Source organism: Procambarus clarkii, chromosome 59 (genome assembly GCF_040958095.1).
Source record: "Procambarus clarkii isolate CNS0578487 chromosome 59, FALCON_Pclarkii_2.0, whole genome shotgun sequence".
Classification (NCBI taxonomy): Eukaryota; Metazoa; Arthropoda; class Malacostraca; order Decapoda; family Cambaridae; genus Procambarus; species Procambarus clarkii.
Window position 1 is genome coordinate 12492311 of NC_091208.1, and position 27554 is coordinate 12519864.

General features: G+C 38.9%; 1 long non-coding RNA gene across 1 annotated transcript; it reads left to right on the forward strand.

The window, feature by feature from the left end:
* Positions 1-21562: 21562 nt before the first annotated feature.
* On the forward strand, positions 21563-22530 carry LOC138353630 (uncharacterized). Its single transcript, XR_011223215.1, has 3 exons — positions 21563-21739; positions 21997-22161; positions 22446-22530. It is a non-coding gene; the product is annotated as an uncharacterized lncRNA (long non-coding RNA).
* The last annotated feature ends 5024 nt before the right edge of the window (positions 22531-27554 follow it).

Sequence of the window (27554 nt, forward strand, 5' to 3'; positions counted from 1 at the left end):
TAGTCTTAGTTCGATATAACTGAAAAAAACCTTTTGGATTTGTCTTTGCTTGCCCTGCTATGCGAACTTCGTAGTCTCTTTTTGCTTTCCTTATCTCTTTTTTAACATTTCTAACCAGTTGTACGAATTCCTGTTCAAAAGTGGCCTCCCCATTTTTAATCCTTTTATACCAAGCTCTCTTTTTACCTATAAGGTTCTTCAAATTCTTTGTTATCCAGTTTGGGTCATTAGTATTCGATCTATTCAATTTGTATGGTATACTACGTTCCTGTGCTTTGTTTAGAATATTCTTAAATAAGTTATATATTGAATCCACATCGAAATCCCCATTTAAGTCACCTATCGCTGGGTTTATGTGTCGCTCCAAGACCGGCCCACACTCCATACCAAAGACTTTCTAATCAATTTGACTAAAAAAATTTCTTAGGCTATTAAAATCAGCTTTACGAAAATCTGGCACTTTAATAGAATTTTCTCCTACAGGTCTATTCCATTCTATGCTAAATCTGATTTCTTTGTGATCACTGTTCCCTAGCTCACTCCCTATTTCGATGTCATTAATTTGTGTTTCCTTGTTAGTTAACACTAACAAGGTTAGTGTTAACTAACCTTGTTAGTTAACACTAACAAGTTAGTGTTAACTTGCTAGTTAACACTAACAAGGAAAATATTATTTTCCCGTGTTGGTTCCTTAATGTGTTGCATAAGAAAGCAATCGTCAATTAATTCTAGAAAATCTTCTGCTTCACTATTCCCTGTTTTGTTCAACCAGTTTATTCCACTAAAATTAAAGTCACCCATGACATAAATACTGCTAGATCTAGATGCTCTAGATATTTTATCCCATAGATGCTTTGCTTCCATTCTGTCTAGATTTGGTGGCCTATATATAACTCCTATTATAATATTATTAGTTTTTTCGTTTAATTCTATCCAAATAGTTTCTGTGTGTGGCTCAGTTTTGATTCCCTCTTTGAGACTACATTTCAAATTGTCCCTAATATATATGGCTACTCCACCTCCTCGTCTAATATATCTATCTGTGTGAAATAGTTTAAATCCGTTTATTTGATATTCAGCTAATAGTTCTCTATTTTCTATATTCATCCACGTTTCGGTAAGTGCAATAATATATATTTTTTCTGTGCATTTGCACAGAAAATTTGCATTTCTGTGCAGACAAGAGCATTTAATTCGTTAATTTTATTTCTTAGACTTCTACTGTTAGTGTAATATACCCTAAGTGAATTGTTATTTTGAGGCCCTTCTCTTTCCCTGATCATTTTGCCAATTCCTTTCTCCCACAAACACATACTTTTATTACCTCCTTCCTCCAAATCAATTCCCATACCTCTATCTACTAACAGTTTAAACCCAAACAAACACCTCTAACCACTTCTTCCAACGGGTTCGCAACAGCAACAACCCCAGCCCTCGATAGATGCACCCCATCACGAGCATACATTTCATTTCTTCCAAAGAAGTGTTCCCAGTTGTCTATGAAAGATATTGCATTTGATTTGCAATATCTTTCCAGCTGGCAATTGACACCAATTGCCCTCGACATCCATTCATTTCCAACTCCCTTTCTTGGAAGAATGCCATATATGATCGGGATTCCTCCCTTGCTCCTAACTAATTCAATGTCCTGAATCTCTGAATTAGTTCCTCACTCCTAACTCGCCCAACATTATTAACCCCTGCACTAATACAAATAATGGGTTTAAGAACATAAGAACAAAGGTAACTGCAGAAGGCCTATTGGCCCATACGAGGCAGCTCCTATTCTATAACCACCCAATCCCACTCATATACTTGTCCAACCCGTGCTTGAAACAATCGAGGGACCCCACCTCCACAATGTTACGCGGCAATTGGTTCCACAAATCAACAACCCTGTTACTGAACCAGTATTTACCCAAGTCTTTCCTAAATCTAAACTTATCCAATTTATATCCATTGTTTCGTGTTCTGTCCTGTGTTGATACTTTTAATACCCTATTAATATCCCCCCGGTTATGTCCATTCATCCACTTGTAAACCTCTATCATGTCACCCCTAACTCTTCGCCTTTCCAGTGAATGCAACTTAAGCTTTGTTAATCTTTCTTCATATGAAAGATTTCTAATTTGGGGAATTAACTTAGTCATCCTACGCTGGACACGTTCAAGTGAATTTATATCCATTCTATAATATGGCGACCAAAACTGAACTGCATAATCTAAATGGGGCCTAACTAGAGCAAGATATAGCTTGAGAACCACACCAGGTGTCTTGTTACTAACGCTGCGATTAATAAATCCAAGTGTCCGATTTGCCTTATTACGAACATTTATGCATTGATCCTTTTGTTTTAAATTCTTACTAATCATAACTCCCAGATCCCTTTCGCAATCCGACTTCGCAATCACAACACCATCTAGCTCGTATCTTGTAACTCTATCATCATTACCTAACCTCAGAACTTTACATTTATCAGCATTAAACTGCATCTGCCAATCCTTTGACCATTTCAAAACCCTATCTAGATCAACTTGAAGTGATAGTGAGTCCTCCTCCGAATTAATTTCCCTACCGATTTTCGTATCATCGGCAAATTTGCAAATGAATGTTTGTTTCCATTTCCCATCATAATATCATTCATGTTTCCAACAGTATCACCAATTCCAGCTCCCGGATAGCAAACCCTTAATCTGTTCCCCCTATCTCTGGCACAAAACGTTCTGTCTAAATACCTCACCTTGGAATCTCCCACAACCAAAATTAAAAGTATCAACACAAGAGAGAACACGAAACAATGGGTATAAATTTGATAAGTTTAAATTTAGGAAAGACTTGGGTAAATACTGGTTCAGTAACAGGGTTGTTGATTTGTGGAACCAATTGCCACGTAACATTGTGGAGGTGGTGTCCCTCAATTGTTTCAAGCGCGGGTTGGACAAGTATATGAGTGGGATTGGGTGGTTATAAATAGGAGCTGCCTCGTATGGGCCAATAGGCCTTCTGCAGTTGCCTTTGTTCTTATATATCAATAGACTCCCAGAACCTCAGAGAATCAGTTGGGAGAGCTGATATGACTCTTAAAGCAGGCAAACGAAATAAATAGGAGAGGGCACCGTAACAACATGTCCAACCGGTGCTTGAAACAATCGTGGGACCCCACCTCCACCACATTACGCTGTAATTGGTTCCACAAATCAACAACCAGTATTTACCCAAGTCATTCCTAAATCTAAATTTATCCAATTTATTCCCATTGTTTTGTGTTCGGTCTTGAGTTGATACTTTTAATACCATATTGAATGTTGAAGGAACCAACGCGGGAAAATAATATTTTAGATTTAGTGTTAACTAACAGGGAAACACAAATTAATGACATCGGAATAGGGAGTGAGCTAGGGAACAGTGATCACAAAGTAATCAGATTTAGCATAGAATGGAATAGACCTGTAGGAGAAAATTCTGTTAAAGTGCCAGATTTTCGAAAAGCTGATTTTAATAGCCTAAAAATTTTTTTTGGGTCAAATAGATTGGAAAGTCTTGGGTATTGGGTGTGGGCCGGTCTTGGAGCGAGACATGAACCTAGCGAAAGGTGACGTAAAAGGGGATTTCGATGTGGATTTAATATATGTTATTTAAGAATATTCTAAACAAAGCACAGGAACGTAGTATACCATACAAATTGAATAGACCGAATACTATTGACCCAAGGTGGATAACAAAGAATTTAAAGAACCTTATAGGTAAAAAGAGAGCTTGGTACAAAAGGATTAGGAATGGGGAAGTCAGTTTAGAACAGGAATTCATACAACTGGTTAGAAATGTTAAAAAAGAGATTAGGAAAGCAAAAAGAAACTATGAAGTTCGAATAGAAGAGCAAGCAAAGTCAAATCCTAAAGGGTTTTTTCAGTTATATCGAACTAAGACTAGGGAAAGGATAGGTCCATTAAAATCTGAGACAAGTCAAATAACAGATAGTGATGAAGAGATGAGTAGTATTTTTAATAAATATTATGTATCTGTATTTACTAAAGAGGAACTTAACAATATGCCTTCAGCCGAACAAGTCTATGTGGGTGGTGACGAGGACAGATTGACGAGTTTAGCAGTTACCAGGGAGGATAACATAAGAACAGAGGCAAATGCAGAAGGCCTGTTGGCCCATACGAGGCAGCTCCTATTTATAACCACCCAATCCCACTCATATGCATGTCCAACCCATGCTTGAAACAATCGAGGGACCCCACCTCCACAATGTTACGCGGCAATTGGTTCCACAAATCAACAACCCTGTTACTGAACCAGTATTTACCCAAATCTTTCCTAAATCTATACTTATCCAATTTATACCCATTGTTTCGTGTTCTGTCTTGTGTTGATACTTTTAATACCCCCTTTGTTATGTCCATTCACCCACTTGTAAACCTCTATCATGTCACCCCTAACTCTTCGCTTTTCCAGTGAATGCAACTTAAGCTTTGTTAATCTTTCTTCATATGAAAGATTTCTAATTTGGGGAATTAACTTAGTCATCCTATGCTGGACACGTTCAAGTGAATTTATATCCATTCTATAATATGGCGACCAAATCTGAACTGCATAATCTGAATGGGGCCTAACTAGAGCAAGATATAGCGTGAGAACAACACCAGGTGTCTTGTTACTAACGCTGCGATTAATAAATCCAAGTGTCCGATTTGCCTTATTACGAACATTTATGCATTGATCCTTTTGTTTTAAATTCTTACTAATCATAACTCCCAGATCCCTTTCGCAATTCGACTTCGCAATCTCAACACCATCTCTTCGACTTCGCAATCTCAACACCATCTCAAAGGATGGTCACCATCTCAACTTAGGATGTTCTTAAACAAATAGTAAAACTCAAACTTTTTTTTTTGGAAAAATAAACAACCTTCAACAGTTGTGTAGTTGTACACCAGACGTCACGTCCTTCACTCACCAGACCACTCCACAAGTGATCATTTGAAATTTCATCATGGAATTCCAATTGACTTATAATCGATCCAGCAATGCTGCTCAGAGTAGGAAAAGACCATTGATAATGGATACCAGTTCCGAAAGTGACGGCGAGTGGCATCACGTGAATAAGGCTAACAGGACAAGCCACTCCATGACGACCCATCGCCCATTAATCTCTCCAGCTCTCCCAGCGCCTCAGACTAGATCTACGTTTCCGGTCTTCAAAGTGCAGCACACGGAAGGTAAGTCTTCCTACGCTACTGTAGTGGACCTGGAAAAAGAGTACCCCCAGCTCCAGGTCAGGGCAAAACCTAATCTCAAAGGAGAATACATTCTGAGGCCAAAAGACGAGTCGGCCGCTACGATTCTAAAAAATTACGCAAAATGTGAGGAACTGAAACCAGAGGATAAAATAAGTAAAGTCATTGTCCTCCACTATCCCTTGCATATGGCCCTTGGCCATCTCGAAAAGCTGAACTATGTGGTGTCAGCAGAGAGATGCCAAGTACGAACAAAACAAGAAACTCGACAAGTCCTTCTCACAGTAAGAGGACGGATCCCGGAAAAACTTGACCTTGGAATCTGGGGGGGTGTTCCAACACAGGCCTTACACCCCAGAACCACTAAGATGCTTTAGATGTCAGAGATTTGGGCATCACAAAGATGGCTGCCAACGCCCAGTGAGGTGCGGAGTCTGCAGCCAGCCCCATGATACAAAAACATGTATCGATAAATTCAAGGCAAACCACCCTGTTCAGGCAAAATGCCCAAATTGTTCCAAGGCACATCATGTCTGGAACTTGAAATGCCCTGAAAGGCTCAAAAGGCTTCAAACGAACCCCACCACGCCTACAGCGGAGCCGAAGCCCCCACCAAAACTGATACCAGCTCCCATGCCCACTAAAACCGCGTGGGGTCTACCCATTCAGGAAGAGGGGGCACACGGCCCTTCACCATCGGCCATGGTGAAGGGTGAGAAGACAGTACAGGACAAAAAGAAAGATGGAGGACACAAGACTCATGTTCAAAGCAGTCGGCCTCCCATTTCATCCAGCAAGCACACTGGGGCCAATAGGAGTAGCAATTCCAGTGCCAAAGTTACCACCGAGAAGGGTCTAAAAGCCACTAGGCCCTCAACCTGCACAACATTAAATAGTGCTCCCACTGAACTGAACGCTCTCTGGCTAATGCTCAAAACTTTGGTCACTGAGTTAATCGAAAGTCTGCTGTCTTCACATGGAATCAAGCAAACCACAGAGACTCGGAAGAAAATTGAGCACAAGCTCAAAAAATTCGAAGATGTAATATCCACACCGTCAAGACAGCAGGGCAAGAGGCACCCCCATAAAAAGCAGATAGAGTCCAGGTCGTCGGAAAGCGACATTGATGAGGCAATTTCAGGACCACTAAGAACCTATACCCCAATTGCAACTTCCATGGCGTGTTCATCAGACTCCATGGATACCACGGAATTATCAGCACATTCCAAGAACCTAGAATTCTAAAGATCCTGCAATGGAATGCGCAAGGACTGCGCACTAAATTGCAACACTTGCAATGCATAGCAGCAACCAAAGGCATAGACATCCTGATACTACAGGAGAGCTTGCTTCGAGCCGGATTAGAACCTAAAATCTCAGGCTATCGAGGCTTCTTCCTTCCATGGATCAATGAGCAATCCAGGGGATGTGCAATCTATGTAAAATGTGACCTGATCTCCAAATCCATAACCAGCCCACCCAATTGTGGAGCAGGGACAGAGGTAATGGGAGTCACCATTGAGCTAAGACACGACAAACTTGAAGTGTTCAATGTGTACAGGTCTCCACAAGCCGAAATGGATCTCTCTGTGTTATTTGGACACGCGACAACAACAAACACAATCATTTGTGGAGATTTTAATGCCCATCATCGATTGGCACTGGGCTCGAACAAAACAAATGAAGCCGGCATACACATTACACATCTACTGGACCAGCTTCCAGAAATACAAATCCTAAACAAGAATGAACCTACCCACATCCAAGAAGGCACATTAGACCTAACCTTCGTTTCAACCTCCCTAAGAGATGCAGCAACATGGTCAGTTGAGCCCACACTCACAAGCGACCACTATGGGGTCCAAATTGATCTTCAGTTAGACCTACCCACCCCACCTCCGCCTCCATCTGAAGCCTGGAACTTTGCTTTAGCAAACTGGGACCGATTTCAAAACCTCATTTCAGAGTGGCAAAGAAACTATGATCTTCCCGAAGACATTAATCAGGCAGAACAAGAATTTGTCAAAGCGATTCAAAGTGCAGCCAACCACTCAATCCCACTGAAAAAACAGTCCACCGGACACCATAAAGATCATTGGTACTATTGCGAACGTGTCAAAGAACTCAACCATAGACTCAATAGAACAAGAAAGCTATACAAAAAGCAGCCAAGTGACCGCAACAGGATCTTACTTTGTGAGGTCAAGGATCATGTACATCGAGAGACCAGACAAATAAAAGAACAAAAGTGGCTAGAATGGTGTTCACACCTGAATGAACACACCTCTCAAGCAGTTGCCGGGCTGGTAGCCAATAGAAAATATATGGATCTCTATCATATTATGCCAGATTTAAAATATATAAATTCATTTAGATATCTCAAAGATTTTTTATGGAGCCTTGATTTAAATGGCCACCTTGCTGCTATTGCTGTTGCAGCCGTAGACCAGTTAAGGAGAATTAATATAGGACCAGAATTAAAATTTCTCTACAATATACTGCAGGTCTTAAATCAGATGGCATTGCATTCCCTTGATATACACGAACATTATCGTTTAGATATGTCCGAGAACGCTTTAAAGATTTATGATATTGTTCTGACGGAGTTATGGACCACCAGGGAGGCATATGGAGCTCATGGTCTGGCTAAAGTCGCTGCTGATACTTTACTTACAATTACGTCTTCTATTCTTACAATTGGCTCGACGTTACCAGATAAGTATGGAAGCAGATTCACGAGGCTTATGTTCTTCCTAAATGGATTTTACAAAATGATATCAGGAGACGAAGCCATATCACCTTGTAGATCAATTTATCAGGTTCTGCGACTTGACCACTCAGAGTATCTGTCTTACCTTGTCAAAAAGGCAGAATATTCCGGTATTTTCTTTCATCATTCCTTAGTACCTAGATGTCCAAGAAGTGAGAAATCATCAGATTAGGTCCCGGAAGAGTTCAGAGACAGCGTTACGCAGACGTTGATGGAGGCGCCGGTACTGCTGCACTCGTCCAAGATGGTGATAGACGAGTCGTCGTTGCTTCGTCTGCTGCTGGTCCGAGAGGTCCCCTCGGACCCCTTCACAAGGCGCCCGTTGGATGATGGCTCTTATAGTCGCCTTCCCGAACTACAGGCAGACATTCGTGCATGGAAGAAAAGTTATGGAATAATTTAATTGATGGAAAACTCAATAATGTCTGAAAACCTTCAAGACGTTTTTGAACGCTGCTACCTACTTTTGCCGCGTCATTACCATGATTTACAACCATGGTAATGAAGTATACTGAATATGCAAAGATTTTTTGTCAGTTAAATTTCAAGTTTTGTAATTTTCTTTTAATCAATAAAATTTATGAGAGCGACGAATTATTAGCAGCCTATTCTCACCTTTTTTATCACAAAATTTTTGTCGATTTGTCATTAAAATATCTTCGAGAATCAATCATTAGACATCCTTATCATTCTGTTGCTGAAAAGTTATTATACTAGAGATACCTATAGTGAGCATATTTTTGCCAGGATGGAGGTTCCTGTGAGATCAGTGTACATTCCTGTGGGATTAATCATGTAACATGTAACTATTAAACTCAATCCTCCTAAATTTAGTATTAAGCCACAACCTTCAAAATCAACTTTTACTATTGGGTAAATCATATACTAAACTTTGCCAACATGATTAACCTCAATTTGCTAGCTTCAGTCACTGCATGAACTTTTGGATTTCTAATTCCATTAGAAATTCTAATACTAAATCAACCTGAATTACTGTAACAACTGCCTCGGCACAAACATACATCTCCACCATACTTGGTGGGAGTGTCGGTAGTTGGAGTAGCAATAGAGGTAGTGTGGGTGATGGTGGTGGGAGTGTCGGTAGTGACAGTAAGGTAATCAACATGTAACATGAATTTTGTATCGGTCTTTACATTGAATAAACACACAAATCTTTCTTATATTTCGGATTAAAAAAAACTAACTTCTCTATTACTTATTACTAACTAAAAATGCATGTCACTGAACATGTATCCTGCTTAATCAGTCTCTCTGTCCATCTCTTTGAAGTTACAAAGTTTTTTTTAAACTAGAACTATATACAGGCACAGCGTGATCTGTCTACCTATTTTAAACCGAAGTTGAAACGATTGTTTCAACCACATGACAGTGGATGCAGCGTTCGCGTTCCGTATTTAGAGCTGAGTTCTGTTAGTTTGGTGAGTCACAGACTTAATCTGGGCATTGTTACAGCAATTTCTCTGCATATAAGAAAATAAGATTAGTTAATGATTTGGTGAGTTTGGTTGGAGCTCTGAGAGCAGAGATGGATTCCCTGTGGGAGAAGGTACGACGGCTGAGACTTCGAGAGGAATCGAGGGAGAAGACCAGAGTAGTGAAAGACAGGGGTCTTAAGAAGACCTTGACAAGGCCGCCTAAAGACGCCCTAAGGACGGCAAATTCATTTGCCGTGTTGGAGGACGAGTGCTGTAGTGCGCCTGCAGCGAGGAACGGCGGAACGCGGGCCTCTCAGGCTGCTCAGAAAGTTAGGCGGTACCGAAGCGAATTTTGGTTGATCTACATAGGGTTTTGAAATGGTCAAAGGATTGGCAAATGCAGTTTAATGCTGATAAATGTAAAGTTCTGAGGCTAGGTAATAATAGAGTTACAAGATACGAGCTAGATGGTGTTGAGATTGCGAAGTCGGATTGCGAAAGGGATCTGGGAGTTATGATTAGTAAGAATTTAAAAAAAGGATCAATGCATAAATGTTCGTAATAAGGCAAATCGGACACTTGGAGTTATTAATCGCAGCGTTAGTAACAAGACACCTGGTGTTGTTCTCAAGCTATATCTTGCACTAGTTAGGCCCCATTTAGATTATGCAGTTCAGTTTTGGTCGCCATATAATAGAATGGATATAAATTCACTTGAACGTGTCCAGCGTAGGATGACTAAGTTAATTCCCCAAATTAGAAATCTTTCATATGAAGAAAGATTAACAAAGCTTAAGTTACATTCACTGGAAAGGCGAAGAGTTAGGGGTGACATAATAGAGGTTTAAAAGTGGGTGAATGGACATAACAAAGGGGGATATTAATAGGGTATTAAAAGTATCAACACAAGACAGAACCGGAAACAATGGGTATAAATTGGATACTACTACTCATCTCTTTGTCATTGTCCGTTATTTGACCTGTCTCAAATTTTAATGGACCTATCCTTTCCCTAGTCTTAGTTCGATATAACTGAAAAAAACCTTTAGGATTTGTCTTTGCTTGCCCTGCTATGCGAACTTCGTAGTTTCTTTTTGCTTTCTTTATCTCTTTTTTAACATTTCTAACCAGTTGTACGAATTCCTGTTCTAAAGTGGCCTCCCCATTTTTAATCCTTTTATACCAAGCTCTCTTTTTACCTATAAGGTTTTTCAAATTCTTTGTTATCCACTTTGGGTCATTAGTATTCGATCTATTCAATTTGTATTGTATACTACGTTCCTGTGCTTTGTTTAGAATATTCTTAAATAAGTTATATATTGAATCCACATCGAAATCCCCATTTAAGTCACCTATTGCTGGGTTCATGTGTCGCTCCAAGACCGGCCCACACTCCATACCAAAGACTTTCTAATCAATTTGACTCAAAAAAATTCTTAGGCTATTAAAATCAGCTTTAAGAAAATCTGGCACTTTAACAGAATTTTCTCCTACAGGTCTATTCCATTCTATGCTAAATCTGATTTCTTTGTGATCACTGTTCCCTAGCTCACTCCCTTTTTCGATGTCATTAATTTGTGACATATTAGTGTCAGTTAACACTAACAAGGTTAGTGTTTACTAACCTTGTTAGTGTTAACTAACAAGGTTAGTGTTAACTAACAAGGTTAGTGTTAACTAACAAGGTTAGTGTTAACTAACAAGGTTAGTGTTAACTAACAAGGTTAGTGTTAACTAACAAGGTTAGTGTTAACTAACCTTGTTAGTTAACACTAACAAGTTAGTGTTAACTAACCTTGTTAGTTAACACTAACAAGTTAGTGTTAAAATCTAGATGCTCTAGATGCTCAAGATATTTCATCCCATAGATGCTTTGCTTCCATTCTGTCTAAATTTGGTGGCCTATATATAACTCCTATTATAATATTATTAGCTTTTTCGTTTAATTCTATCCAAATAGTTTCTGTGTGTGGCTCAGTTTTGATTCCCTCTTTGAGACAACATTTCAAATTGTCCCTAATATATATGGCTACTCCACCTCCTCGTCTAATATATCTATCTGTGTGAAATAGTTTAAATCCGTTTATTTGATATTCAGCTAATAGTTCTCTATTTTCTATATTCATCCACGTTTCGGTAAGTGCAATAATATCTATTTTTTCTGTGCATTTGCACAGAAAATCTGCATTTCTGTGCAGACAAGAGCATTTAATTCGTTAATTTTATTTCTTAGACTTCTACTGTTAGTGTAATATACCCTAAGTGAATTGTTATTTTGAGGCCCTTCTCTTTCCCTGATCATTTAGCCAATTCCTTTCTCCCACAAACACATACTTTTATTACCTCCTTCCTCCAAATCAATTCCCATACCTCTATCTACTAACAGTTTAAACCCAAACAAACACCTCTAACCACTTCCTCCAACGAGTTCGCAACAGCAACAACCCCAGCCCTCGATAGATGCACCCCATCACGAGCATACATTTCATTTCTTCCAAAGAAGTGTTCCCAGTTGTCTATGAAAGATATTGCATTTGATTTGCAATATCTTTCCAGCTGGCAATTGACACCAATTGCCCTCGACATCCATTCATTTCCCACTCCCTTTCTTGGAAGAATGCCACATATGATCGGGATTCCTCCCTTGCTCCTAACTAATTCAATGTCCTGAATCTCTGTATTAGTTCCTCACTCCTAACTCGCCCAACATCATTACCCCCTGCACTAATACAAATAATGGGTTTGTTTCCATTTCCCATCATAATATCATTCATGTTTCCAACAGTATCACCAATTCCAGCTTCCGGATAGCAAACCCTTAATCTGTTCCCCCTATCTCTGGCACAAAACGTTCTGTCTAAATACCTCACCTGGGAATCTCCCACAACCAAAATTAAAAGTATCAACACAAGAGAGAACACGAAACAATGGGTATAAATTGGATAAGTTTAAATTTAGGAAAGACTTGGGTAAATACTGGTTCAGTAACAGGGTTGTTGATTTGTGGAACCAATTGCCACGTAACATTGTGGAGGTGGTGTCCCTCGATTGTTTCAAGCGCGGGTTGGACAAGTATATGAGTGGGATTGGGTGGTTATAAATAGGAGCTGCCTCGTATGGGCCAATAGGCCTTCTGCAGTTGCCTTTGTTCTTATATATCAATAGACTCCCTGAACCTCAGAGAATCAGTAGGGAGAGCTGATATGACTCTTAAAGCAGGCAAACGAAATAAATAGGAGAGGGCACCGTAACAACATGTCCAACCGGTGCTTGAAACAATCGTGGGACCCCACCTCTACCACGTTACGCTGTAATTGGTACCAAAAATCAACAACCAGTATTTACCCAAGTCATTCCTAAATCTAAATTTATCCAATTTATTCCCATTGTTTTGTGTTCGGTCTTGAGTTGATACTTTTAATACCATATTGAATGTTGAAGGAACCAACGCGGGAAAATAATATTTTAGATTTAGTGTTAACTAACAGGGAAACACAAATTAATGACATCGGAATAGGGAGTGAGCTAGGGAACAGTGATCACAAAGTAATCAGATTTAGCATAGAATGGAATAGACCTGTAGGAGAAAATTCTGTTAAAGTGCCAGATTTTCGAAAAGCTGATTTTAATAGCCTAAAAATTTTTTTTGGGTCAAATAGATTGGAAAGTCTTGGGTATTGGGTGTGGGCCGGTCTTGGAGCGAGACATGAACCTAGCGAAAGGTGACGTAAAAGGGGATTTCGATGTGGATTTAATATATGTTATTTAAGAATATTCTAAACAAAGCACAGGAACGTAGTATACCATACAAATTGAATAGATCGAATACTATTGACCCAAAGTGGATAACAAAGAATTTAAAGAACCTTATAGGTAAAAAGAGAGCTTGGTACAAAAGGATTAGGAATGGGGAAGTCAGTTTAGAACAGGAATTCATACAACTGGTTAGAAATGTTAAAAAAGAGATTAGGAAAGCAAAAAGAAACTATGAAGTTCGAATAGAAGAGCAAGCAAAGTCAAATCCTAAAGGGTTTTTTCAGTTATATCGAACTAAGACTAGGGAAAGGATAGGTCCATTAAAATCTGAGACAAGTCAAATAACAGATAGTGATGAAGAGATGAGTAGTATTTTTAATAAATATTTTGTATCTGTATTTACTAAAGAGGAACTTAACAATATGCCTTCAGCCGAACAAGTCTATGTGGATGGTGACGAGGCCACCTGTCCTCTTAAAAAGAACGTCAACAGTTGCCGTTTGACTCTACGGCTGTTTTTGGACGTTATTTTGTCTTAAACTACGTCTATTTTCGCTTCCATGGACTATCTCTTGTTATACAATGAAATACCACACTCTTATTATTCTATAACTCACTGACTATGCTCTGATATATGTTCTTCAAGTAAAAATACATATTTTTTGCCTTAATTAGGCCCTAATCCAGAAAATTCCAGCCTATCGATCTTTATATTTAGGAAAACATCTAATAAATTTGGAAATGAATTTTTCGTTCGCCGACAGTTTCCTGTTACTATTTAGTCTTTTATGCTTTAATGTCGCTGGTCAGTGTGACTTTCCCAGGATTTATATATGTTTTGTAGTAGCATTTAGTCACACTACAGTAATTTAACTAATGGGAAACCTTTATAGTCGTCGTAAATTAGTAATAATCATTTATCAAATAATAAATTAGCAAACATGTACAACTTCTTATGTTACGACTTTTCGGGTAGGCCGTTCTGTTTGTTTACAACCCCAATGTTTCAAAAAACACAATACTTTTAATATATAAGTGACTAAGTATGCTCTAATACATGGTCCTCAATGAAAATTATGTTTTTTTTTTGCTAATTTGTCCATAATGAATAAGATTCGTTACTGTTGATCTTTATATTAAGAAAAACATCTAAGAAATTTGGTATTGAATTTTCGTTCAAATAAAGTTTCCAGTTACTATTTCCTAGTTATCCGTAAATGTAGGTGGTCATTATTTTACTGTTATGTATATAGAAATTTAGCATTATGCATTTATAATACAGAACAATTTGGTCGTTCCACTGCCTCATAATTATATAAAATTCATTGTGACAAATACTTGATAATTAAAATCAGAGTTTTTTGACAACTATAAAAAATCCTGTTGAAAACATGCCGTTTTGAGTTGTCATACGCTTCTTAGTAAATAATATTGTGTAATCTTTGGCACAATTTATCACTGTATTTACAAACTGTTTAGGTATTAATGTATTCATTTTTTTAATGTGTAATATGTTACTTAATCCTAAACTTCTTTTGCAACATTTATATCAGATATAAATAATTGTCGCAAAACGGCGTATGAAAAAATAAATTTCCCCAAATGAAATTAGTGTATCGGCGATCGAGCGGTCATATTTAAAAGTGTATACTCTTGTCACTGTTCTGACATTAGTTTTCGATGTACGTATTTCATTTTTGTACCAATGTGTTCGCAATTGAATGTTCTAGAAGAATATAAGTATAAAACGTCACATAAGGATGTGTTTGACCGGCAACATATATAAAAACTACGTCGATTATACTCGTCGTGTCAATAATACAATTGTTTTACCACGCTGATTCAATGCCATACTGTTTTCTCAAATAAGCTCTTCGGCTATTAGAGAAAACGTAAATTTCATGGCAAACATTTGTAAACTATCCCCAAGTAGATCGGATCGAAATTGGAATTTATTCAAATATTTATTCTCGTGTTGCCCGCCAGTGTCACCCTTGAGTAACCAGAAACGGATATAAAAACTAGGCTAACTCATCCTAATCCTTGCACAAGCCCTCCAGAATTTCTTTATTGAAGATCAGCAAAAAATTATTGCGCAGCTCATATTATACAGTTTAAGAATGAGATTTCCTTGTTCTAAAGGAATGAAAATGACACTGCCTTAATCTCAGTCGATTAAGGCAGTGTCTGGGATGCTCCCGGTGCCCGTGCCTGGTGCTCGTGCACCAGGCACGGGCGATAGTGTACGTTTAATTGTTCTTTTAGTGTAAATAACGGAATAAAATGTAAGACATAGTCTGCAGATCTTTTTCCAGATGTCTTTTATTTTTTTTCCGAAAGAAAACTAAGATATTGTGAATTTTGCTTAACAAGTACATTAATTATTAACTTTTTGTCGTTATTATTGTTATAATTAAAAGAATTACACCTTGTTTTTTGCTTATGTACAAAACATAGTCTAATAACCACAGTTCGTTGCCCCTAAATCAACACAACATAACCGGTTTACTCATGTCATCGCCCCTAAATCAACTAAAACAACCAGTGTATTATTGTAAATATTTATATCTTAGGATTTCTTAGCAATGGTAAGACATTTTTAAGACTGGTTTTAGGTAGATTAACCTTCGTAACCTTCGTATGCTGTATACGAACTGAACGACCGGGCTTCACAACAAAAACATGGCCACATCAGTTGGATTATTCCGGTAATATTGAACTACTGCTCATTGTTATTAGTTTAACAATACTGTTAGGGAATGTCATAAGAGTTAGGGAATGTCATAAGAGTAGTCACAGGGCAACAAAAGATACCCAGCTTCTGGGTACGGGATCTTTGCCCGAAACGCTATGCGTGCTAGTGGCTTTATAATAATAATAATAATTTATTTAGGAAAAATATATACATAGATGCAGAGTTACAGTACAAACATTCTGTTTGATTTATAGATAAAGGTAGTACATACAATACCTAAAGCCACTAGTACGCATAGCGTTTCGGACAAGATTGTAAAATCATCATTATTCCTATTTTCTCTCTTAACCCCCAGTGTACCTTCTCGTATAAAAATAAATAAATAACCAGGGTTTTTTATGCGGCTGTGCTGAAAGCCTGACGTAAAATAAATCATTGTGTCGGAGAACAGGAAGCTACAAATTAGGCTTATATTGAGGTTCCCCCCTCCCCTCTTTCCCCCCAATTACGGGTCTGTCTAATTACCACAAGCTACCACAAGCTACACAAGCTTCACAAAGCTTCCTGGTAATACGTTAGTAATGAATAAATATGATATGTTAGGCTGACCTAACCTAACCTAACCTAATCAAACCTAACCAAATCTAACCTAACCAAATCTAACCTAACCAAATCTAACCTAACCAAATCTAACCTAACTTAACCAAACCAAACCAAACCTAACCTAACCTAACCTAACCTAACCTAACCGATGCTTGGATCGTCGACTTGATTTGGTGTCACCATTTCTTTATTTTCGTCTAATTTCTTTATAAAAAGATACTTTTTTCAGATTAAAATTATGTTTTTTCGTGTTGTACATTCAGTACCAACATTATAATGAGTAAATATATCTTATTTATTCATTACTAACATATTGCCAGGAAGCTATGTGAAGCTTGTAATTAGACAGACTGCAAATTACTGGTGGAGTAAATCAGCCTAGCCTACTTCTTCCTAGCATAACCTATCCAACACTAGCCAAGCCTAGTCTACCCTTGCCTAGCCTAGCAAACAGCCCTTGAACCCCCTGCTGTTAAGACTCTGCTCTCTGATTGTACCTATGACACCTATTATTAATTTCCTTCTGTACCTTTAGCTCCAGTATGTTGTTATATTATGCTGTGCAAATTTGGGACCTGGCCCTCTAGTATCTTACATATATGTATTATTTGATACCATTCTTGTCTCCTGTCCAGAGAGTACATTTTGAGAGCTTTGAGACTGTCTCAATTATTTAGATTTTTTATCATTTATATGTTTGCTGTTTATGGTCTCTCTATTTCCTCTAATTCAGAGATTTCTCCTGTTCAGAAAGGGGGAGTCAGTACCGAGCAATACTCAAGATGGGACAGCACCAGTTATTTGAATAGTATTAGCATTACTGTGGGTGGGGTCTTTGAATTTTAACATTCTCATAAACCATCCCATTATTTTTCTGGCCGCCACTATATTTGCTCGGTTATGTTCACAAAGTGTGAGGTCGTCAGACGTCGTAATTCTCAGATCTCTTGCATGTTTTTTCCTTCTTAGAGTAGGTCTGATTGTGTCCTGTGTTCCTTGTTTCATTTAATTTCCTCGTTTCTACCATACTTCAGCACCTGTATCTTATCATTGTTAAACATCATGTTATTTCTGTTTTTTCAATGTCTCCTACAGTGCCAATTTTCTTGTGTCTTCTGTATCATCTGTAAAGTTTCATTGTTCAAATTTCAGTTATATTTTGCTTGTATTTTCACATGTATTAATTTTATTTTTATCTCAGTTTAATTACTGAAAAAATGCCAAGAAGTTAATATGTAAACAAAAAGTGCTTATGAGATTTGCATGTCACAACTCTCATTTGCAGCAGTTTTTGGATGGTGGTGCACGTATGCATCTTACCTTGTTCTTGTAGTTTTATATAATTAATCTAAACTGATTCTATTTTATGTCTGGTTTTAAATAGTTTTGTACCTTTTGGGTAAATTTTACAGCAGCCCAACATCAATTTCAACCGGTGATATTGTTTTTCATGCAGTCGAATATCTGAGAGATCATTGCAACAATGGATTAAAAAATCCAAGTAAGTTTCATTATAATTAGGATTAGGTTTCTTTTATCACGGTACTATATTTTAATCATACTGCATACTTTATGATAGCCCAAATTATCATAATTTTCAGGACAGAAAAGTGTATGAAGCAGTCTTTCATGCTACATAGTATCCATTTAGCTAAGAGTATAATTAGCAAATGATTCACAAAAATATTAATTACACAATTTGATAATTGTCCCAGACAGACGTAAAGATCATTGCATCTTCGTTTTCTGATGTGTTGTTTTGTCATCCAAAGATTGTACATTATTACCTAAAATTCCAGTTTAGAATATTTATTAAGTATTACTTAGTTTGCTTTCATCTAGAGTATGCACCGCCTCTCTTGGATTGCCTACCCACCATCCTTCACCAGACATTAAATATCTTTGCTTATACTAAGTATTTAAAGTGCAATCAATACCTGCTTGATGGGGTTCTGGGAGTTCTTTTACTCAGCAAGACTGGCAGTAGGCCAGGCTTGACTTGTGAGAGTTGGGTCCACCAGGCTGTTGCTTGGAGTGGCCCGCAGGTGCACATACCCACCACAGCCCGGTTGGTCCGGCACTCCTTTGAGAAAACTACCTAGTTTTCTCTTGAAGAAGTCCACGGTTGTTCAGGCAATATTTCTTATGCTCGCTAGGAGTATGTTGAAAAACTGCAGACCTCTGATGTTTATTTAGTACTCTCTGATTGTGTCTATGGCACCCCTGCTCTTCACTGGTTATATTCTGCAATTTCTTCCATATTGTTCACTTCAGTATGTTGTTATTTTACTGTGTAGATTTGGGACCTGGGCCTCCAGTATTTTCCATGTGTATATTATTTGGTATCTCTCTTGTCTCCTTTCTAGTGAGTACATTTGGAGAGCTTTGAGACGATCCCAATAATTTAGGTGCTTTATCGAGACTATGCATGCTGTATATGGTCTCTGTATTCCCTCTATTTCAGTAATCTTCACCTGCTCTGAAGGGGAAAGTGAGTACTGAGCAGTACTCAAGACGGGACAACACAAGTGACTTGAAGAGTACAACCATTGTGATGGGATCCCTGGATTTGAAAGTTCTCGTAATCCATCCTCTCATTTTTCTGGCTGCCACAATATTTGCTTGGTTATGCTCCCTAAACTTTAGTTCGTCAGACATTATTATTCCCAAGTCATTTACATGTTACTTTCCTACTATGGACAAATTTGATTGTGTCTTGTACCCTGTATTATGTCTAAGGTTCTCATTTTTACCATATCTGAGTACCTGGAATTTGTCGCTGTTAAACATCATGTTATTTTCTGCTGCCCAGTCGTAAACTTTATTAATACTTTATCTACTTGTAGTTTTTCAATATCTTCAGCAGAGGTCATTTTTCAGCTGATTTTTGTGTCATCTACCAAGGATGATCCAACGCTGTGCCTTGTATATGAGTCTATATCTGATATGAGAATAAGGGAAAGCAATGGTGCAAGGACTGTATCTTGAGGTACAGAGCTTTTAACTGTTCTTGAACTCGATTTTATATGGTTGACTGTTACTCTTTGTGTTATGTTTGACAGAAAACTGAGTATCCAGCGTCCTATTTTACCAGTTATTTCCATTGACCTCAATTTGTGTGCTATCACTCCATGGCCAATTTTGTCGAATGCGTTTGTGAAATCCGTGTACTGTATACCACATCTGCATTCCCTTTTTCTTCTAATGCCTCAGTGATTTTGTCGTAATGGTCAAGTAGCTGTGAGAGGCATGATCTTCCCGCTGTAAATCCATGTTCGCCTGGATTGTGGAGATCATTTGTTTCCATGAAAGTAGTGACCTGACTCCTGATCAATATCTCAAATACTTTTATTATGTGGGACGTTAGTGCAACTGGTCTATAATTCTTTGCCAGTGCCTTGCTCCCTCTCTTGTGTAGAGGGGCTATGTCTGCTGCTTTAAGCGCATCTGGTATTTCCCCCGTGTCCAATCTCTTCCTACTCACTATACTGAGTGCCTGTGCTAATGTCACTTTGCATTTCTTTATAAATATTAAATTCCATGAGTCTGGACCCGGGGCTGAGTGCATGGGCATATTGTAAAATTCTCTTTCAAAATGTTCCATGCTCGTGTTGATATTGGTTATATTTACAGGGGTTTGGATATCACGCATAAAGAATTGTTGTCCGGATTTTTTACTTTCATGCTGTGTATCTGAGTGCTAAACATATCCTCATACAGCTTTTTTAGGATTTCACTAATTGTAAAATTAGTGTTATGACAAATTAGAAATTTGTCATCCTCAATGTATGAACCTTCACTAATACAAATAGGTCCAATATTGGCAGTGATATTTTCTTATGATTTAGCATAAATGAAGAAATATTTTGGGTTTTCCTTTATTTCTTGAATTGCTTTTTTGTCTAGTTGCCTCTCTTCAATCTGATATGAATGCTTCAGTCTCTGTTTATTTCTACAATCTCCCTGTTTAAATTATTCCTTCTTTGTATGAAAAGTTGTCTGCTTAATTATTTCCGTTGTTTTTTGTCTTTTTTTGTAGTGTCGCCTACGTTCTCTTTCTACGTTGGACCTCTTTCTGGCTTTCCTCAAAGGAACATGTTTCAGACAGACTTCATATGCTTCAGAAGTCTGTTTTTCTATACTTTGTGTATGATGTTTATTACTTAGAACACATTCCCATTGAACGTTTGTAAGTTCCCCATTTATTTTTGCCCAGTCTATCCTTTTATTATTATTATTAAAATTGGATTTATTGAATAACCCTTCTCACTTGTCGTTTCTCTTAGGCCTACTATCATAATTAATGTTAGTTTTCACTTCAATGTTGTCCGAGTACGTAGTGTTTGAGACAGTAATGTCGCTGATTAGCTCATCATTGTTTGTAAATATCAGGTCCAGCGTGTTTTCGTTCCTAGTTGGTTCTGTAATCTGCTGACTGGGCGAGAATTTGTCACAGAATCTCAGTAGTTCTCTGACTACTGTAGTTTGTTATTTCCAGGTTGATTTCCTGCTATAATGTTATTTTTACTATTCTCCATTTTAAAATGGGCAGATTGAAGTCTGCAAAGAAGATAATATCTGGTACTGGGTTTGTTAAGTTATCAAGGATATTCTCTATTTTGTGGATTTGCTCAGTTAATTTCTCAACTGCAAGATACAAATCTTGCAGTTTGTATATTAAAATAATAATTAGATTTATATTTTCAACCCTGATTCCAAGTACCTCTACCACCTCATTAGTTGAGTTCAGGAGCACTGTTCATGCCAGTTCCTCTTTAATATACAGACCTACTCTTCCACCTGACCTTATTACTCTGTCACATCTATATAAATTATAATTTTGGATCCAGATTTCACTATCCATGTGGTCTTTTGTGTTGAATGATTTGCTCATTCAAATCATTCAGTCATCATTTGCTCATTTATTTGATCATTCAAATATGAATGATTTCCCATGTTGTGTGTGACTTCTGGTGAGCTTAGGTAGTTCTACATTATAATGTAATTATACTGTACTGCACAGTTTATCAGAACCCAAATTATCTTTATTTTTCAGTCCTGAGAAACGCTTTACAGCGATTATGTCCCTCATGTAATATTATCGTGAACATTAATCAACATGTCTGCAAGTGTGGCTATAGGCTTTTTGATGTCAAACGTAATGCTCAGCCGGAAAGCCAGGCTCAGGCAAATATCAAGAGATCAGAAAAGAAAAAACATATACCTGTTGTACATGGTAAGCTCACTTATATTTTTATTCACAATGTTTAATATGGAAATAAATAACATATAATTGATTAATTTAATTTTATTTAAAGGAAATATTTTACTCCCTTTCATATTGTTGTAAAGATTACCAACATATATTGTCAAATGAGCAATTTATGTCATCTGCATTTAAAATACAGCTTTCACACACTTCACGTATTTGTGTTGGATAATATCATTTTCCAGCTTTACATAGAATACTTTGTGTTCTTTATCTATGTTCAGATGAGTTGCATAAAAGTGTGCAAGATTTACAACACCAAGAGAAATTGAAGGAGATTGAAGAGGAGATAACAAGGCTTCGAGCAATTTATGATTCCCAAAATAACAACCCAAAAAGGCGGACAATTATGTACACTGGCACTTCGTCTAGAAAAAGCAGAGCTTTAGGTATTAGTATTATTGTCAACAGTTAAATATAATCACTAACTGCTCTTAAATGTTGACCAGACCACACACTAGAAATTGAAGGGACGACGACGTTTCGGTCCGTCCTGGACCATTCTCAAGTCGATTGTGATGGGGAGGTAGGGACAGGCATTCTTCAATTTCTAGTGTGTGGTCTGGTCAACATACTTCAGCCACGTTATTGTGACTCATCGCCTGCTCTTAAATGTAATTATAAATAACTTGTTATAGTAATATATTTTTTACTGTTTTTTTTCTATTACTAGGCACACCATCAAATCCTTTCCCTTGCAGTCATGAAGTAATGAAGCCTCCAGTTTCTGTTGTAGACGTTATACCCCAAAATATCAATAGTATGTTATCTAATTATTTTAGAGAGATACAAATATAAATGCATTGCCATAGTAACCAAGGACTAAGTTGCAAATACAGTGTGTGTATATATATATATATATATATATATATATATATATATATATATATATATATATATATATATATATATATATATATAACTGAAAACTCACACCCCAGAAGTGACTCGAACCCATACTCCCACAACTGGTATGTACAGGGACGCCTTAATCCGCTTGACCATCACGACCGGACTAAGGAAGTGATAGCCGAGGCTATATGAACCACTTCCTAGCCTCGGCTATCACTTCCTTAGTCCGGTCGTGATGGTCAAGCGGATTAAGGCGTCCCTGTACATACCAGTTGTGGGAGTATGGGTTCGAGTCACTTCTGGGGTGTGAGTTTTCAGTTGTATATAGTCCTGGGGACCATTCAGGCTTGTTTGCATATATATATATATATATATATATATATATATATATATATATATATATATATATATATATATATATATATATATATATATATATATGTCGTACCTAGTAGCCAGAACTCACTTCTCAGCCTACTATTCAAGGCCCGATTTGCCTAATAAGCCAAGTTTTCCTGAATTAATATATTTACTATAATTTTTTTCTTATGAAATGATAAAGCAACCCTTTTCTCTATGTATGAGGTCAATTTTTTTTTATTGGAGTTAAAATTAACGTAGATATATGACCGAACCTAACCAACCCTACCTAACCTAACCTAACCTATATTTATAGGTGAGGTTAGGTTAGGTAGCCAAAAAAAGCTAGGTTAGGTTAGGTTAGGTAGGTTAGGTAGACGAAAAAACATTAATTAATGAAAACTTGGCTTATTAGGCAAATCGGGCCTTGAATAGTAGGCTGAGAAGTGCATTCTGGCTATTAGGTACGACATATATATATATATATATATATATATATATATATATATATATATATATATATATATATATATATATATATATATATATATATATATATATATATATTAGTATATTTTGGTAGCAGTCTTTCCTGTAGACATATATTATTAAATATGACCGAAAAAGTAAGATTAATAATTCTAACACGAATTTTCTCAATCTTTCGTACATTACGCTTCACTGTTGGAGGTAAATCAAAAATCACTTCTCCAAAATTCATTTTTATTTCTAGTCTGACGCGACACGGGCGCGTTTCGTAAAACTTATTACATTTTCAAAGACTTCACAAATACACAACTGATTAGAACTTGCGTTTCCCTGATTTTATATCTACATTTGAGTGAGGTGGGAAGGGTGATGTGGCATTAACACAAGACAGAACACTAGGGGATATTAATAGGGTATAAAAAGTATCAACACAAGACAGAACAGAAACAATGGGTATTGAATAGAAGTGTTTGTAGAAAGCCTATTGCTCCATATTTCTTGATGCTTCTATATTGGAGCGGAGTCTTGAGGTGGGTAGAATATAGTTGTGCAATAATTGGCTGTTGATTGCTGGTGTTGACTTCTTGATGTGTAGTGCCTCGCAAACGTCAAGCCGCCTGCTATCGCTGTATCTATCGATGATTTCTGTGTTGTTTACTAGGATTTCTCTGGCGATGGTTTGGTTATGGGAAGAGATTATATGTTCCTTAATGGAGCCCTGTTGCTTATGCATCGTTAAACGCCTAGAAAGAGATGTTGTTGTCTTGCCTATATACTGGGTTTTTTGGAGCTTACAGTCCCCAAGTGGGCATTTGAAGGCATAGACGACGTTAGTCTCTTTTAAAGCGTTCTGTTTTGTGTCTGGAGAGTTTCTCATGAGTAGGCTGGCCGTTTTTCTGGTTTTATAGTAAATCGTCAGTTGTATCCTCTGATTTTTGTCTGTAGGGATAACGTTTCTATTAACAATATCTTTCAGGACCCTTTCCTCTGTTTTATGAGCTGTGGAAAAGAAGTTCCTGTAAAATAGTCTAATAGGGGGTATAGGTGTTGTGTTAGTTGTCTCTTCGGAGGTTGCATGGCTTTTCACTTTCCTTCTTATGATGTCTTCGATGAAACCATTGGAGAAGCCGTTATTGACTAGGACCTGCCTTACCCTACAGAGTTCTTCGTCGACTTGCTTCCATTCTGAGCTGTGGCTGAGAGCACGGTCGACGTATGCGTTAACAACACTCCTCTTGTACCTGTCAGGGCAGTCGCTGTTGGCATTTAGGCACATTCCTATGTTTGTTTCCTTTGTGTAGACTGCAGTGTGGAAACCTCCGCCCTTTTCCATGACTGTTACATCTAGAAAAGGCAGCTTCCCATCCTTTTCCGTCTCGTAAGTGAAACGCAGCACGGAACTCTGCTCAAATGAAGCTGAAGGAGGCATTTGAGCAGAGTTCCGTGCTATTTGAGCCACGGAAGTGGCTCAAATAGCCTCGGCTATCACTTCCTTTTGACGGCCGTGATGGTCAAGCGGATTAAGGCGCCCTGTAGTTACCAGTTGCGTTGCTTCTGGGAGTATGGGTTCGAGTCACTTCTGGGGTGTGAGTTTTCATTCGCATATAGTCCTGGGGACCATTCAGGCTTGTTCGCATTTGTGTTCCTCACGTGTGCCCCAAAGAATGAGGTGATTTGGTGAAATGCTATGCCCAAGATTACCATCCGAGTTGCCGTCGGGGAAGTGGCTCAAATAGCCTCGGCTATCACTTCCTTTTGACGGCCGTGATGGTCAAGCGGATTAAGGCGCCCTGTAGTTACCAGTTGCGATGCTTCTGGGAGTATGGGTTCGAGTCACTTCTGGGGTGTGAGTTTTCATTCGCATATAGTCCTGGGGACCATTCAGGCTTGTTCGCATTTGTGTTCCTCACGTGTGCCCCAAAGAATGAGGTGATTTGGTGAAATGCTATGCCCAAGATTACCATCCGAGTTGCCGTCGGGGAAGTGGCTCAAATAGCCTCGGCTATCACTTCCTTTTGACGGCCGTGATGGTCAAGCGGATTAAGGCGCCCTGTAGTTACCAGTTGCGTTGCTTCTGGGAGTATGGGTTCGAGTCACTTCTGGGGTGTGAGTTTTCATTCGCATATAGTCCTGGGGACCATTCAGGCTTGTTCGCATTTGTGTTCCTCACGTGTGCCCCAAAGAATGAGGTGATTTGGTGAAATGCTATGCCCAAGATTACCATCCGAGTTGCCGTCGGGGAAGTGGCTCAAATAGCCTCGGCTATCATTTCCTTTTGACGGCCGTGATGGTCAAGCGGATTAAGGCGCCCTGTAGTTACCAGTTGCGTTGCTTCTGGGAGTATGGGTTCGAGTCACTTCTGGGGTGTGAGTTTTCATTCGCATATAGTCCTGGGGACCATTCAGGCTTGTTCGCATTTGTGTTCCTCACGTGTGCCCCAAAGAATGAGGTGATTTGGTGAAATGCTATGCCCAAGATTACCATCCGAGTTGCCGTCGGGGAAGTGGCTCAAATAGCCTCGGCTATCACTTCCTTTTGACGGCCGTGATGGTCAAGCGGATTAAGGCGCCCTGTAGTTACCAGTTGCGTTGCTTCTGGGAGTATGGGTTCGAGTCACTTCTGGGGTGTGAGTTTTCATTCGCATATAGTCCTGGGGACCATTCAGGCTTGTTCGCATTTGTGTTCCTCACGTGTGCCCCAAAGAATGAGGTGATTTGGTGAAATGCTATGCCCAAGATTACCATCCGAGTTGCCGTCGGGGAAGTGGCTCAAATAGCCTCGGCTATCACTTCCTTTTGACGGCCGTGATGGTCAAGCGGATTAAGGCGCCCTGTAGTTACCACTTGCGTTGCTTCTGGGAGTATGGGTTCGAGTCACTTCTGGGGTGTGAGTTTTCATTCGCATATAGTCCTGGGGACCATTCAGGCTTGTTCGCATTTGTGTTCCTCACGTGTGCCCCAAAGAATGAGGTGATTTGGTGAAATGCTATGCCCAAGATTACCATCCGAGTTGCCGTCGGGGAAGTGGCTCAAATAGCCTCGGCTATCACTTCCTTTTGACGGCCGTGATGGTCAAGCGGATTAAGGCGCCCTGTAGTTACCAGTTGCGTTGCTTCTGGGAGTATGGGTTCGAGTCACTTCTGGGGTGTGAGTTTTCATTCGCATATAGTCCTGGGGACCATTCAGGCTTGTTCGCATTTGTGTTCCTCACGTGTGCCCCAAAGAATGAGGTGATTTGGTGAAATGCTATGCCCAAGATTACCATCCGAGTTGCCGTCGGGGAAGTGGCTCAAATAGCCTCGGCTATCACTTCCTTTTGACGGCCGTGATGGTCAAGCGGATTAAGGCGCCCTGTAGTTACCAGTTGCGATGCTTCTGGGAGTATGGGTTCGAGTCACTTCTGGGGTGTGAGTTTTCATTCGCATATAGTCCTGGGGACCATTCAGGCTTGTTCGCATTTGTGTTCCTCACGTGTGCCCCAAAGAATGAGGTGATTTGGTGAAATGCTATGCCCAAGATTACCATCCGAGTTGCCGTCGGGGAAGTGGCTCAAATAGCCTCGGCTATCACTTCCTTTTGACGGCCGTGATGGTCAAGCGGATTAAGGCGCCCTGTAGTTACCAGTTGCGTTGCTTCTGGGAGTATGGGTTCGAGTCACTTCTGGGGTGTGAGTTTTCATTCGCATATAGTCCTGGGGACCATTCAGGCTTGTTCGCATTTGTGTTCCTCACGTGTGCCCCAAAGAATGAGGTGATTTGGTGAAATGCTATGCCCAAGATTACCATCCGAGTTGCCGTCGGGGAAGTGGCTCAAATAGCCTCGGCTATCATTTCCTTTTGACGGCCGTGATGGTCAAGCGGATTAAGGCGCCCTGTAGTTACCAGTTGCGTTGCTTCTGGGAGTATGGGTTCGAGTCACTTCTGGGGTGTGAGTTTTCATTCGCATATAGTCCTGGGGACCATTCAGGCTTGTTCGCATTTGTGTTCCTCACGTGTGCCCCAAAGAATGAGGTGATTTGGTGAAATGCTATGCCCAAGATTACCATCCGAGTTGCCGTCGGGGAAGTGGCTCAAATAGCCTCG